This window comes from Ovis canadensis, chromosome 2 (genome assembly GCF_042477335.2).
Source record: "Ovis canadensis isolate MfBH-ARS-UI-01 breed Bighorn chromosome 2, ARS-UI_OviCan_v2, whole genome shotgun sequence".
NCBI lineage: Eukaryota > Metazoa > Chordata > Mammalia > Artiodactyla > Bovidae > Ovis > Ovis canadensis.
Window position 1 is genome coordinate 88621730 of NC_091246.1, and position 12070 is coordinate 88633799.

At 43.5% G+C, this 12070-nt stretch overlaps 1 protein-coding gene across 1 annotated transcript in view; it reads right to left on the bottom strand.

Annotated features, from left to right (window-relative positions):
• SLC24A2 (solute carrier family 24 member 2) overlaps window positions 1-12070 on the bottom strand; it is a 275605-nt gene that overhangs the window by 148355 nt on the left and 115180 nt on the right. The window lies entirely within an intron of this gene.

The following is a 12070-nucleotide window of genomic DNA, read 5'->3' on the forward strand; positions in this document are numbered from 1 at the left end:
AATTGATGCTTTTGAACTGTGGTGTTGGAGAAGACTCTTGAGAGTCCCTTGGACTGCAAGGAGATCCAACCAGTCCATTCTGAAGGAGATCAGCCCTGGGTGTCCTTTGGAAGGAATGATGTTAAAGCTGAAACTCCAGTACTTTGGCCACTTCATGAAAAGAGTTGACTCATTGGAAAAGACTCTGATGCTGGGAGGGATTGGAGACAGGAGGAGAAGGGGACGACAGAGGATGAGATGGCTGGATGGCATCACTGATTTGATGGACGGGAGTCTGAGTGAACTTCAGGAGTTGGTGATGGACAGGGAGGCCTGGTGTGCTGTGATTCATGGGGTCGCAAAGAGTCGGACACGACTGAGCGACTGAACTGAACTGGACTGTCCTCCAGCATTCCCTGTCTCTCTTCTCTGCTTCATGTGTTTCCATTGTACTTCTCAACCTGCTAATTTATTTATTTTTTTAATTTTTAACATTAAAAAGTTTATTTCATTGAAGTATAGTTGATATGTTGAAGTATAGTTGATATAGCATCCCTGTAGCTCAGATGGTAAAGAATCTGCTTGCAATGCAGGAAACCCAGGTTCGATCCCTGGGTTGGGAAGATCCCCTGGAGAAGGGTATTCTTGCCTGGAGAATTCCATGAACAGAGGAGCCTGATGGGCCACAGTCCATGAGGTCGCAAAGAGTCGATAAGACAAAGCGACTAACACTCTTATTTCAGTTTACAGTTGATTTACAATGTTGTGTTAGTTTCTGCTGTACAGCATAGTGATTCAGTTATAAATACACACACACACACACACACACACATGCACGTTAGTCGCTCAGTAGTGTCTGATTCTTTGTGACCCCATGGACTATAGCCTGTCAGGCTCCTCTGTCCATGGGATTCTCCAGGCAGAAATACTGGAGTGGGTAACCAGTCCCTTCTCCAGAGGATATTCCCAACACAGGGATGGAACCTGGGTCTCCTGCACTGCAGGCAGATTCTTTACCACTGCACCACCTGGGAAGCCATATATATATATATTCTTTTCCATATTCTTTTCCATTATGGTTTATAATGGTGGGATTTCCCTGGTGGCTCAGATGGTAAAGCGTCTGCCTACAATGCGGGAGACCTGGGTACGATCCCTGGGTTGGGAAGATCCCCTGGAGAAGGAAATGGCAACCCACTCCAGTACTCTTGCCTGGAGAATCCCATGGATGGAGGAGCCTGGTGGGCTACAGTCCATGGGGTTGCAAAGAGTCAGACACGACTGAGTGACTTCACTGTGGTTTATTATAGATACTAAATACTATTCCCTGGGCGGTACAGTAGGACCCTATTTATCCATCCTACATATGACAGTTCAAATCTGCTAATTCCAAACTTCCAATTCTTCCCTCCTCCACACCCCTCCTGCTTGGCAACCAGAAGTCTGTTCTCTACGTCTGAGTCTGTCTCTGTTTCACAGACAAGTTCATTTGTGTCGTATCTTAGATTCCACATAAAGTAACATCATATGGTATGTGTCTTTCTCTTTCTGACTTACTTCACTTAGTATGATAATCTCTAGGTCCATCCATGTTGCTGCAAATTCACCTGCTAAATCATTTATTTTCTGGCTTCCTCCTCTAGAAGGTAATCTCAAGAGGGCAGGAATACTGGCTCTCTTGTCCACTGCAGTATCCCTCAGCTTGGCCCAGTTGAGGTCTGGGGCACCAAGCAGGAAGCAAACCATCTGTGGTCCAGTGGAGAAATGGGGTCCCACTGGCATTTTGGTGTCTCCATTCCCTTTGTCTCTAGTTCATATTGCTCAGTTAAAAACAGTTTTTGAGTGCTACTCTCTCTCTATAGCACAACCACAGACTCTAAAGTGGTGGGCAGTAACACAGCCTGCTAATAGAGCAGCAACAGGTTTGGCCATGATCTTTGTTAGCAGTTAGCATGAGCATCACAAACACATTCTCAGGAGCTACAGATTAATGACTGGGGAGATCGCTGGCTTTTACTCTATAGTGACTTGCCAGGAGCCAGCGTGAGGAACTCCACCCATGGCAAAGGTCATGAGAAAGGAGGCTTGGCATACGCAAAGGCGTGATCAAGCCTCAGGAAACCCCCTGTTCCCGAGCATCTAACCCCAAAACCAGAGTCTGTTTTATGCTCTCACCTACACCTCTGACTTTACGGGGGGGCTCTCCCCCATAACCGTTTCTCTCGGAGAAGGAGTAAACGTGCAGCTCCAAGGCAATAAAAATTCCTGGGTGTGACAAGAGTGTTTCAGCTTACGAACTCCTCTGAAGGTTATCTAGCCCACCTGTATAGGTTCGTCCGGCCACGTGATTGTTTACAGCCTCCCAATCTGAGAGGCAGAGATGTTTTAGACTTACTAAAGGTAAATTCTTTGGGGGAGTTAGAAATTATTAATATAATAGGTTGGTTAGGAATTATATTGGTGAAGGGTTTTTCATTTGTTGTGTCAATAATTGCTGCTAATTCCCTGCTCTGGGTGGGACAAGGATGTCTCAGGTCAAACCTCTCTGCTGACAGACTAGCTTGTGTGACAAGATTATCCATACTCCTGCCACATGATTGTTTACTGCCTCTTAACCATAAACAGCACAGAGAGTTCTGGAGTATTTTGAGAGTCCTAATTAGCATAGGGCTTTTTCTTCTTGTTGAGTCAATGATTGCTGCCAGGCCTCCATATCCTTAGGCACCTGGGAATATATTAATCAATGTATTTGGATTATAGAAAAGGAAATATAGTAGTTTTTAAGGTTAGCAATACTAGACTTTTTGAGTTAATGGATTTTCTCTTTTGTAATAGATCACTGTGCTTTGTTATAAATCACTGTGTCCTTGTTATGTAAAAATGTAACTTTATCACTATCTTAAGACTAAATAGATCTTAAGGGGAGCATTGGTGAAAGGATTTTCATTTGTTGGGCTGATGTTTGCTGCTAAATCTCCATGTTCCCTACCCTTATAATGAATATAACTAGCATATAGGAAGAAATAAGTATTAACCTTTAAGCATATAGGAGAAATAAGTATTAACCTTTAAGACTAATCATGTTAACCTTGGGTTAAATAAATTCCTTTCTTGATTGTAACTCACCACACCCTCACCCTATAGGAATGTAACTTTATTTGGAGGCTGGTGCCTGGTTTAAGAAAAAACACCCTTGGAAAAAATAAGTTTTTTGGTTATCAGAAAGAAAGGATCATAAAATCCCTAAGACCTTTTTATGTGAAGCACCTGATTTTGATAAAGGTCAGGACTGCTGACCCCCCCCCCCCCCCCCCGCCCGTGACTCTGTATTCATCCCTATGTATAACAAAAGGTATATAAGCAAACCCAAAAATAAAGAAATCGGATCAGTTTCCGGAAAGACTGATTCCCCCATGTCGCTTCTTTCTTGCTCCCGTTTTTCTGGCTGAATTCCCATCTGGAGCATGGATGCTATTCCATGTAATCCAAGTTATTCAGCCTCTTTTTTCCCACTAATCTTCCTACTACACTATCCATTTCTAATCTCTCTCTATATATGTAATTAAATATGTATTTTTCCAAAGAAAAATACACCTTTGAATCACCCTGGATCCACCAGGGCTGGACCCCGGCAGTGACTTATTCAGTCAACCTGTGTCTGGGAAACAGTATATTATGTTTGCAGAATATTTGAGAGGGGAGTGACAAACACTTGTTTGCAAAAACAATTCCTTCATGCCACCAAAACAGGCACTGATGGATGGGTTCCACTGGGCTGATTTATCATCATTTCTCCTGCCCAAATCCACCTGCTTCATCTTCCTGTTGACATTTCCTATGCAGATCTCAGTGCCGCAGGTTAATTGGAATTGGGACCTAGTTAGGGGCCTCTGAAATTCATTATCTTGCATCATGGATGAGCTTTACGTGAGCATTTACTGAAGTGAGATTCTAATTTTAACAGTGCTGACTTGCAGTGATGAACCTTCGGAAATGTTCCCTGGGCCAGCAGTAAGATTCTCAATGGCTAAGGCGGCACACACAAAATTATGTTTAGTAACTTCCTTTTGGCATTGGTAGCAGACAGGTCCATATGGGACTGAGGTGGCTGAGTGCAAAAAGTGGGCCATTCTGGCAGCCCAAATGGGAGAGACCGTACCTTAAATTGCTAATAAATACTAGAAGGAATAAAGATGTCCGCGTCCTGTAATAGTAAACCTTTTTTAGAGCTGTTTCCCTTCCTATAAATTTTAACAAAAATGTCAAAAGCAGAAAAAACTTTAATACCGAGCCCCAGGAGTGGAATAGTCTCAATCCCTGTGGCCATGGTATGTGGGAAACCCCAGAGGAGAGGCCTGTTTCCATGGCAAAGTCTAATCAGCACATTATCTTGTGTGACACAGCAGGAGTACAGGGAACAGGAGAAACACAGCCGAGGAAACACAGGAATGCACGGCGAGAAATCGCACAGCATCTTTAGTTCGGGATCAAAGAGATTAAATATGTAATTATTGGAAAGAATTTTTGTACTCCTTCTAGCAAGTGATGGAAGATGTGGAAGATTTTTGAAGGTAGGGCCCCAAGGGAGCCTCCAGAAAAAGGAATGGCTTTCATCCATTTTCCATTCTTTTTACTTTATGTATTGATTGGCTCTACTGCCCTGGAGTGAGATGGATTAAAAAACAAAACAAAACTGATAGCAATGGTTTTTAAAAAGAAAGAGACTTACAGTAAAAAAAAAAAAAAAAAAAATGCAGACTAAGGTTGCAGTAAAGTCATGAGCCCACAATGGATATTTAGCTTCGCAAATCTCAGTCTTAGCAAAATGCTGATGTAAAATTCTAGTGCAGGAAACTCTCCAAAGAGAGGAGAGCAAATCCCTTTAAAGAATGTTAGCTGAGTGTTTACTAGTTATTACACTTTAGACACCATAATGAGCGCTGTGGGGAAATCACTGGAGGCAAAACCCCCACAGGTAAGGAATTCACAGATTAGTGGGAGAGAGGGATGGCTAGAAACAAGTACAAAACTGGCCGATGGGAAATACAGGTCTTCAGTGCATCGGAGAAAGGCCAAGAGTGATTGCCTTAGCAGAGGGAATGCAGAGGGTTCCAGGGAGATGACATGGACGCCGAAATGTATTTTCAAGGCTGCAGATGAGCTCAGTGTCCTTCTAGAAATGGAAGGGTCTGGAAGAGGTGATGGCTATTTGGTCTGGTAGCACCCAGCCATTCTGATCAAGTGACCTACGTTACACACTCTGTAGCCAGCATCTTGTTTGCAAATTGTGCTCTGAACTATTAAAAAATCTCTTAGAAACATCTTCGTATTTTTTATGAAAGATGCGGTCAACCAAACTTCATTAATAAACAACGTTCAGTTCATTTACCCACTTCTATTAATTGGAGGCTTCCAATTAGAGCTGCTGCCGAAGTAGCAAGGATTATTACAATGGGTGATGGAAATCTAGCTGAGAGCAAACAACTGAATACAGACAGGGTAGCTTTTCTGTGGTTAAATGGGAGGATTCCCCAGTGGCTCGGCAGTAAAGAATCTGCCTGCAATGCAGGGGACATGGGTTTGATCCCTGGGTGGAGAAGATCCCCTGGAGAAGGGCATGGCAACCCACTCCAGTATTCTTACTGGGAAAATCCCATGGACAAAGGAGCCTGACGGGCTACAGTCCATAGGGTCACAAAAAGTTGGACATGACTGAAGAAAACAGCACACAAGAAAGTTTGGGGGGAGTCATTTAAGAACACTGTTGGTGATCTGATGCCCAGGACTCTAGGCGAGGAGCCACCAGCCCTGGGGACCTGAGCTCTATACGCCCTCTTTATTTTCTTTCTTTTTTTTTTTCCAAAAATAACTAATTTATGGGTTTAATCAAAATGTCTACTGCTCTGAATTATTTCTTTTTTTTCCCCTTTTTTAATTTAATTTTTAATTTTTAGTTTTACTTTATTTTGCTTTACAGTACTGTATTGGTTTTGCCATACGTTGACATGAATCAGCCACGGGTGTTCTGATGCTTCCTGGCAATTCCTCTCTGGCTCCTTACCATTTCCCTCTTGGGGGCTAGCCCTTAGGATTCTATAGTTGCAAGCAAAAAAGAAACATTTTGTTAACATGGAAAAGGGAATTTATTGGAGAGAAATGGGAGAACTCAGTGGATTGAAAGAAAATCAGAAATCAAGTTTAGAAACAATAGGCATAGTGTTCTCTGGGGTTCTAGGCAGTGGGAACTGATGGGTGTCTCCCTACAGGGCCATTGGCCCCAATTTTAAAACTTTTTTTTTCTGTTTTTGTATCATTTTACTCGAATGTCTAAGGCCCAGGATACAGACAGGGAGGCTTCCTTTAGCTGTGTAGCTGGTGCTAGAAGAACAGATCCCTTCCCAAAGTAGACCTCAGGATGCTGAAGCTGAGGGAAAGAGAGGCCCGTCCTCCACCCCCTGAGGTCTCCCTCTAGAACCCAGGTGACATTATTAGAGCAGAGCTCCACTCAAGAAGCACTGATGACTGATGATGCCTTTGGACAGGAGGGTCAAACCAGTTTCTGTGATAATCAAGGGGAGACAGTACACATGTCCTCCAGCACTTAGTACATGTGGCTGGGGAGGGTCACACTTCCACACTGTAACTGAACATGACAATCCTGGAAAAACGAAGGAAGATGAAACCTGGGGCGCATCTGATGGGCAAACATTAGGAGGTCTGTTTTCATTTGGGAGGCTCCAGGGTGGTGAGTTTCTTCCAGCCTTGCTGAAGAAGAAATGAAGTTTAGAATATGGTTCTTCCCATGATGGGAGCCTAAAGGTGAGAAGAGTAGGTATATTATATAAGAAAACTGGAAAAAGCCATCTCTGAAGATGATAAGACGGTGGCATTGCAGAGCTGAGTCCTAACCCAGTTCCACATTGACTCTGTCACGGTAGCCAGCACGAGTTAACCAATTCACTGTGTTTTGGGAATGTGTTAAAATGGGCCATGACTTACTCCTGCCTGCCTGCCTGCTGCTGCTGCTAAGTCACTTTAGTCGTGTCCAACTCTGTGCGACCCCATAGACGGCAGCCCACCAGGCTCCCCCGTCCTTGGGATTCTCCAGGCAAGAACACTGGAGTGGGTTGCCATTTCCTTCTCCAGTGCATCAAAGTGAAAAGTGAAAGTGAAGTTGCTCAGTCGTGTCTGACTCTTTGCGACCCCGTGGACTGCAGCCCATCAGGCTCCTCCATCCATGGGATTTTCCAGGCAAGAGTACTGGAGTGGGGTGCCATCGCCTTCTCCGCCCGCCTGCCTAGTGCTAAGTAAATTAAAATTTTACATGTCATTAGGAAGCTCTGTGGGAATTCATGTAGAAGACTTGAAGGTGGCCTGCACCTGGGAGCAAGTAGCAAAGTGAATGCCTTCTGCCCAGGCAGGTGGTCCCACACACTGGGCAGTGGGTGTGACAGAAAAGGGCTTCTGACTTTCTTCTGCTGGCCACATTCTTCATTCTGAAACAATTGTTCCAACGCGCCCCACACCTCGCTTCTCAACTTGTTCTGGAGCTTCCAAGTTTTGCAGCTCATGGCTTCTCGTTTGCGGTTCTACCTTCCCCATTCATGTGACTTCAGGACTGGTTCTCTGGCTTTGACCTTTGCTTTTAGCCTTGAGTCTGCCTTGGTTTCCCACCAGTTACTACTTTCCGCTGTCTTGGTAAATACTACAAGTTAGAGGACTGATTTTGGACCCAGTAATTTGAGTGATATATTCTCCAGTCAGGTGCCCTGACCCCTTGAGAAGACCTGGGCAGTGATCAAAAAAGCCCATGTTAATGAAATGTTCCTCAGCCTTGGCAGTTCCATGTGGAATCATCCCTCTGCTCCATATGTGTGTCTTCCTGTGTTTATGCATCAACTCTTGGTAGTTTCTAATAATTTAGCTCTCCTTTTTCCATTTCATTAACCTGCTAGGCAATATTTCTGCATGCTTGGAGAAAAGCTCTGTGAAGGCTGCTTTCAGTGATGGGTGAAATGATTTCTATAAATAATTTGCAAATCAATTGTTCAGCTTGTAGACATCTTGATGAAGAAAGGTGCTATTAAATGCAAAACACATTTAATAAAACTTCATTTAAAAACTTCATTTGAGTGTGGTGCATGCTACTAATAGGGCTTCCGCACGGGCTCTGCGGTAAAGGATTTGCCTGTGATGCAGAAGACACAGGTTCGATTGCTGGGTCAGGAAGAATCCCCTGGAGGAGGTAATGGCAATCCACTTCAGTATTCTTGCCTGGAGAATCCCATGGACTGAGGAGCCTGGCGGGCTACAGTCTATGGGTTTGCAGAGTCGGACACGACTGAAGTGGCTGAGCACAGCATACAGCACACATGCTACTCACATTCTGTAAAGGGATCCCTGGACTTAGCCTCATTGTACGATGGCAAAACCAAAGCAAGAGAACACGTGTAATTGTTGCTAATAAGACACTAGATATTCGTTGGTAGGTGGATTACATTTTTGTTAAATCTGAGTTGGAAAACTGAACCTAAAGGTGACTGCAAATACAGGTTGAGGTCTATGAGAAATTTCTGGGGATTTTTCCTGTTTTTTTTTTTTTTTTAAAGAGTTGTACTTCAGTTGACTAGAGATCAGATTTCCTTAGAATAAGATTTGTTTTTCCCTTCATTTTAACATACAAATCAGATGTGTTCCTGGTGAATAACTTTCATTGAGAAAATACACTAGGAGTGCACGTGTAGAAATTAAAAAAAAACATTTCACTGATTCTGGGTTTCTTAAGTGTCCCCAGCATACATGGCCTTCTCTAAGCCACAGGGATGTTTGTTATTTTGCATGTCCCAATGTTACGCTCAAAACTCTCAGAATTTAGATTCTCTTAGTGTGTTATTTTGAGTAAATATAATATCTCATAAGGTTAAGCTACAAATCGCTAGCGCTACATCTGAGTGTATAAGATAAATTACAGTTGACCCTCGAACTACATGCAAGTTAGGGATTTGGACCCTGCACACGACTGAAAATCTGTGTATAACTTACAGCTGTTCAGTCGCTCAGTTGTGTCCGACTCTGTGACCCCACGGACTGTAGCCCCCCAGACTCCTCTCTGTCCATGGGATTTTCCAGGCAAGAATACTGGAGTGGGTTGCCATTTCCTCCTCCAGAGGATCTTCCCCATCCAGGGATCAAACTTGTGTCTGCTGCCCTGCAGGCAGATTCTTCACCGCTGAGGCACTGGGGAAGCCCATAACTTCTATTCGGCCATCCACACGTGTGTTTCCATATATGTGGTTCTTCTGTATCAGTAGTTCCCCCACCCCTGTGGTTCCAACCAACCTTGGATTGTGTCATTACTGAAGCATTTACGGTTGAAAAATATCCACGTATAAGTGGACCTGCAGAGTTCAAAGCTGTGTGGCTCAAAGGATCAAGTGTCGTTTGGTTTAAATCTCACATAAATCTGAGATTTTAAATTCCATGGAACAAATTAATGTACATTTATTAAAACAATAAATCTTTAATGAAAGAGCCCTTTACTGAGATGGAGGAGAAAGAACATATATTAGGGACTGCACTGACAACAACTATTTTCTTAATCATTTTACTCATTATTACTTCATCACATTTTCAACACAACCTAACAAATCAATCATCATTATTGCCATTTTACAGCTGAGGCTCATTAAATGGTCTACGTACAAGAGCTCATTAAGTGGTTGAAGCCATAAATGGTCCAGCTTTCCAGACTCCCTAGCTAGTGCCCTTTTATACTAGGGCTTCCCAAAGAGGGAAAAATTGCAGCTGAATCAGTCACTTGTCCTGCAATTTTTTATAAAGTTTTGAGCTTCCCTCGAAAGGTCAGGTTCTGAGATTACTCAATTTGTGCCAACAAGATTGCTACAGCTCTGATGATCTGATATTCTCACTAGTAAGGGGAGCTAGTGAGAGACATCTGGATGTTAAGGCACTTCTTTCAACATGACTAATGCTCCGAATATTCATTCTATTATAGAGTATGGTGATGAGATCCATGACATCATGTTTATGAGACTTTTCAAGGAGTAAATGCCACAGACCAGTTGATATGAAAGGGAAAGGACTTGTCACTGTAGCACAACTAATGTAACTTTCATCATAAGCAAAAGGCTTCCACTGCTGACCGCCTCTCATGTGTAAGGCCCTGTACTAGGGCTCATGTTTCTCCCACCAGTATCTACTACTCCTCTTTTTGGATACAGCACCTCAGCTGTCATGGAGGACCACTTTCTCTTCTACTGTGTGTCCATCTGATGGAGGGAAGACTGGATCCCATCCTCAGCTTCATGGGACCAGGTGACTCGGCCTGGTTCAGTTGCTGCATTTTACTTCCTGGCCACAGCTGCAAGCTGGTTAAATGCTGGAATTGATGGAAGAACTGCCGGGAAACAGGAGTTGGCTCTCCTTTGGCACGTTTGTCCCAAATTCACATGTTGGAATTCTAATGCCGGATGTGATGGTATTAGGAGGCAGGGCCTTTGGGAGGTGCTCAGGTCACAAGGGTGTAGCCCTCATGAATTAGTGTTTTATAAAAGACACCTCACACAGCTCCCTAACCTCTGGTACCATGGGAGGAAACAGCAAAAAGATGCTGTCAGTGAATCAGGACGCGAGCTCTCACCAGACCAGAAGTTGATCTTCAACTTCCAGAACTGTGACAAATAAACTTATAAGCTATCTAGTCTCTGGTATTTTGTTACAGCTGTCTGAATGGACCAAGACATGGATGCTCGGCTGATGCAATGAAAACACAGAGTTGCTGGTGCCTTTCTTGTTTATTGTACAAAGAGCTTGAGTCAGAAGACAACGGAGAGAAAAACAATACTGAAGGCAAGAGAAACACAGAGAGAAGCAAAACCCAAATGTATTGCTCAATACCTCCCTAGATCCAGCCTTGCCTGAAGCTGCTGGACAACTCGTTTTCTAAGTTACTGGATTTCCCTTTTCTTTTTATTTACTGTCATTTAAAAAAGTACAGATTAATTCTCTACAGTAGGTTTTTATACATTATCACCTAATCCTTTTACTTATCCTATCAGTTCAGTTCAGTCGCTCAGTCGTGTCCGACTCTGCGACCCCATGAATTGCAGCACGCCAGGTGTCTCCCTGTCCATCACCAACTCCTGGAGTTCACCCAAACTCACGTCCTTCGAGTCGGTGATGCCATCCAGCCATCTCATCCTCTGTCATCCCCTTCTCCTCCTGCCCCCAATCCCTCCCAGCATCAGGGTCTTTTCCAGTGAGTCAACTCTTTGCATGAGGTGGCCAAAGTACTGGAGTTTCAGCTTTAGCATCATTCCTTCCAAAGAACACCCAGGGCTGATCTCCTTCAGAATGGACTGGTTGGATCTCTTTGCAGTCCAAGGGACTCTCAAGAGTCTTCTCCAACACCACAGTTCAAAAGCATCAATTCTTCGGCACTCAGCTTTCTTCACAGTCCAACTCTCACATCCATACATGACCACAGGAAAAACCATAGCCTTGACTAGACGGACCTTAGTCAGCAAAGTAATGTCTCTGCTTTTAAATATGCTATCTAGGTTGGTCATAACTTTTCTTCCAAGGAGTAAGCATCTTTTAATTTCATGGCTGCAGTCACCATCTGCAGTGATTTTGGAGCCTCCCAAAATAAAGTCTGACACTGTTTCCACTGTTTCCCCATTTATTTCCCATGAAGTGATGGGACCAGATGCCATGATCTTAGTTTTCTGAATGTTGAGCTTTAAGCCAACTTTGTCACTCTCCTCTTTCACTTTTCATCAAGAGGCTTTTTAGTTCTTCTTCACTTTCTGCTATAAGAGTGGTATCATCTGAATATCTGAGGTTACTGATATTTCTCCTGGCAATCTTGATTCCAGCTTGTGCTTCTTCCAGCCCAGCATTTCTCATGATGTACTCTGCATATAAGTTAAATAAACAGGGTGACAATATACAGCCTTGACATACTTCTTTTCCTATTTGGAACCAGTCTGTTGTTCCATGTCCAGTTCTAACTGTTGCTTCCTGACCTGCATACAGGTTTCTCAAGAGGCAGGTTAGGTGGTCTGGGAGT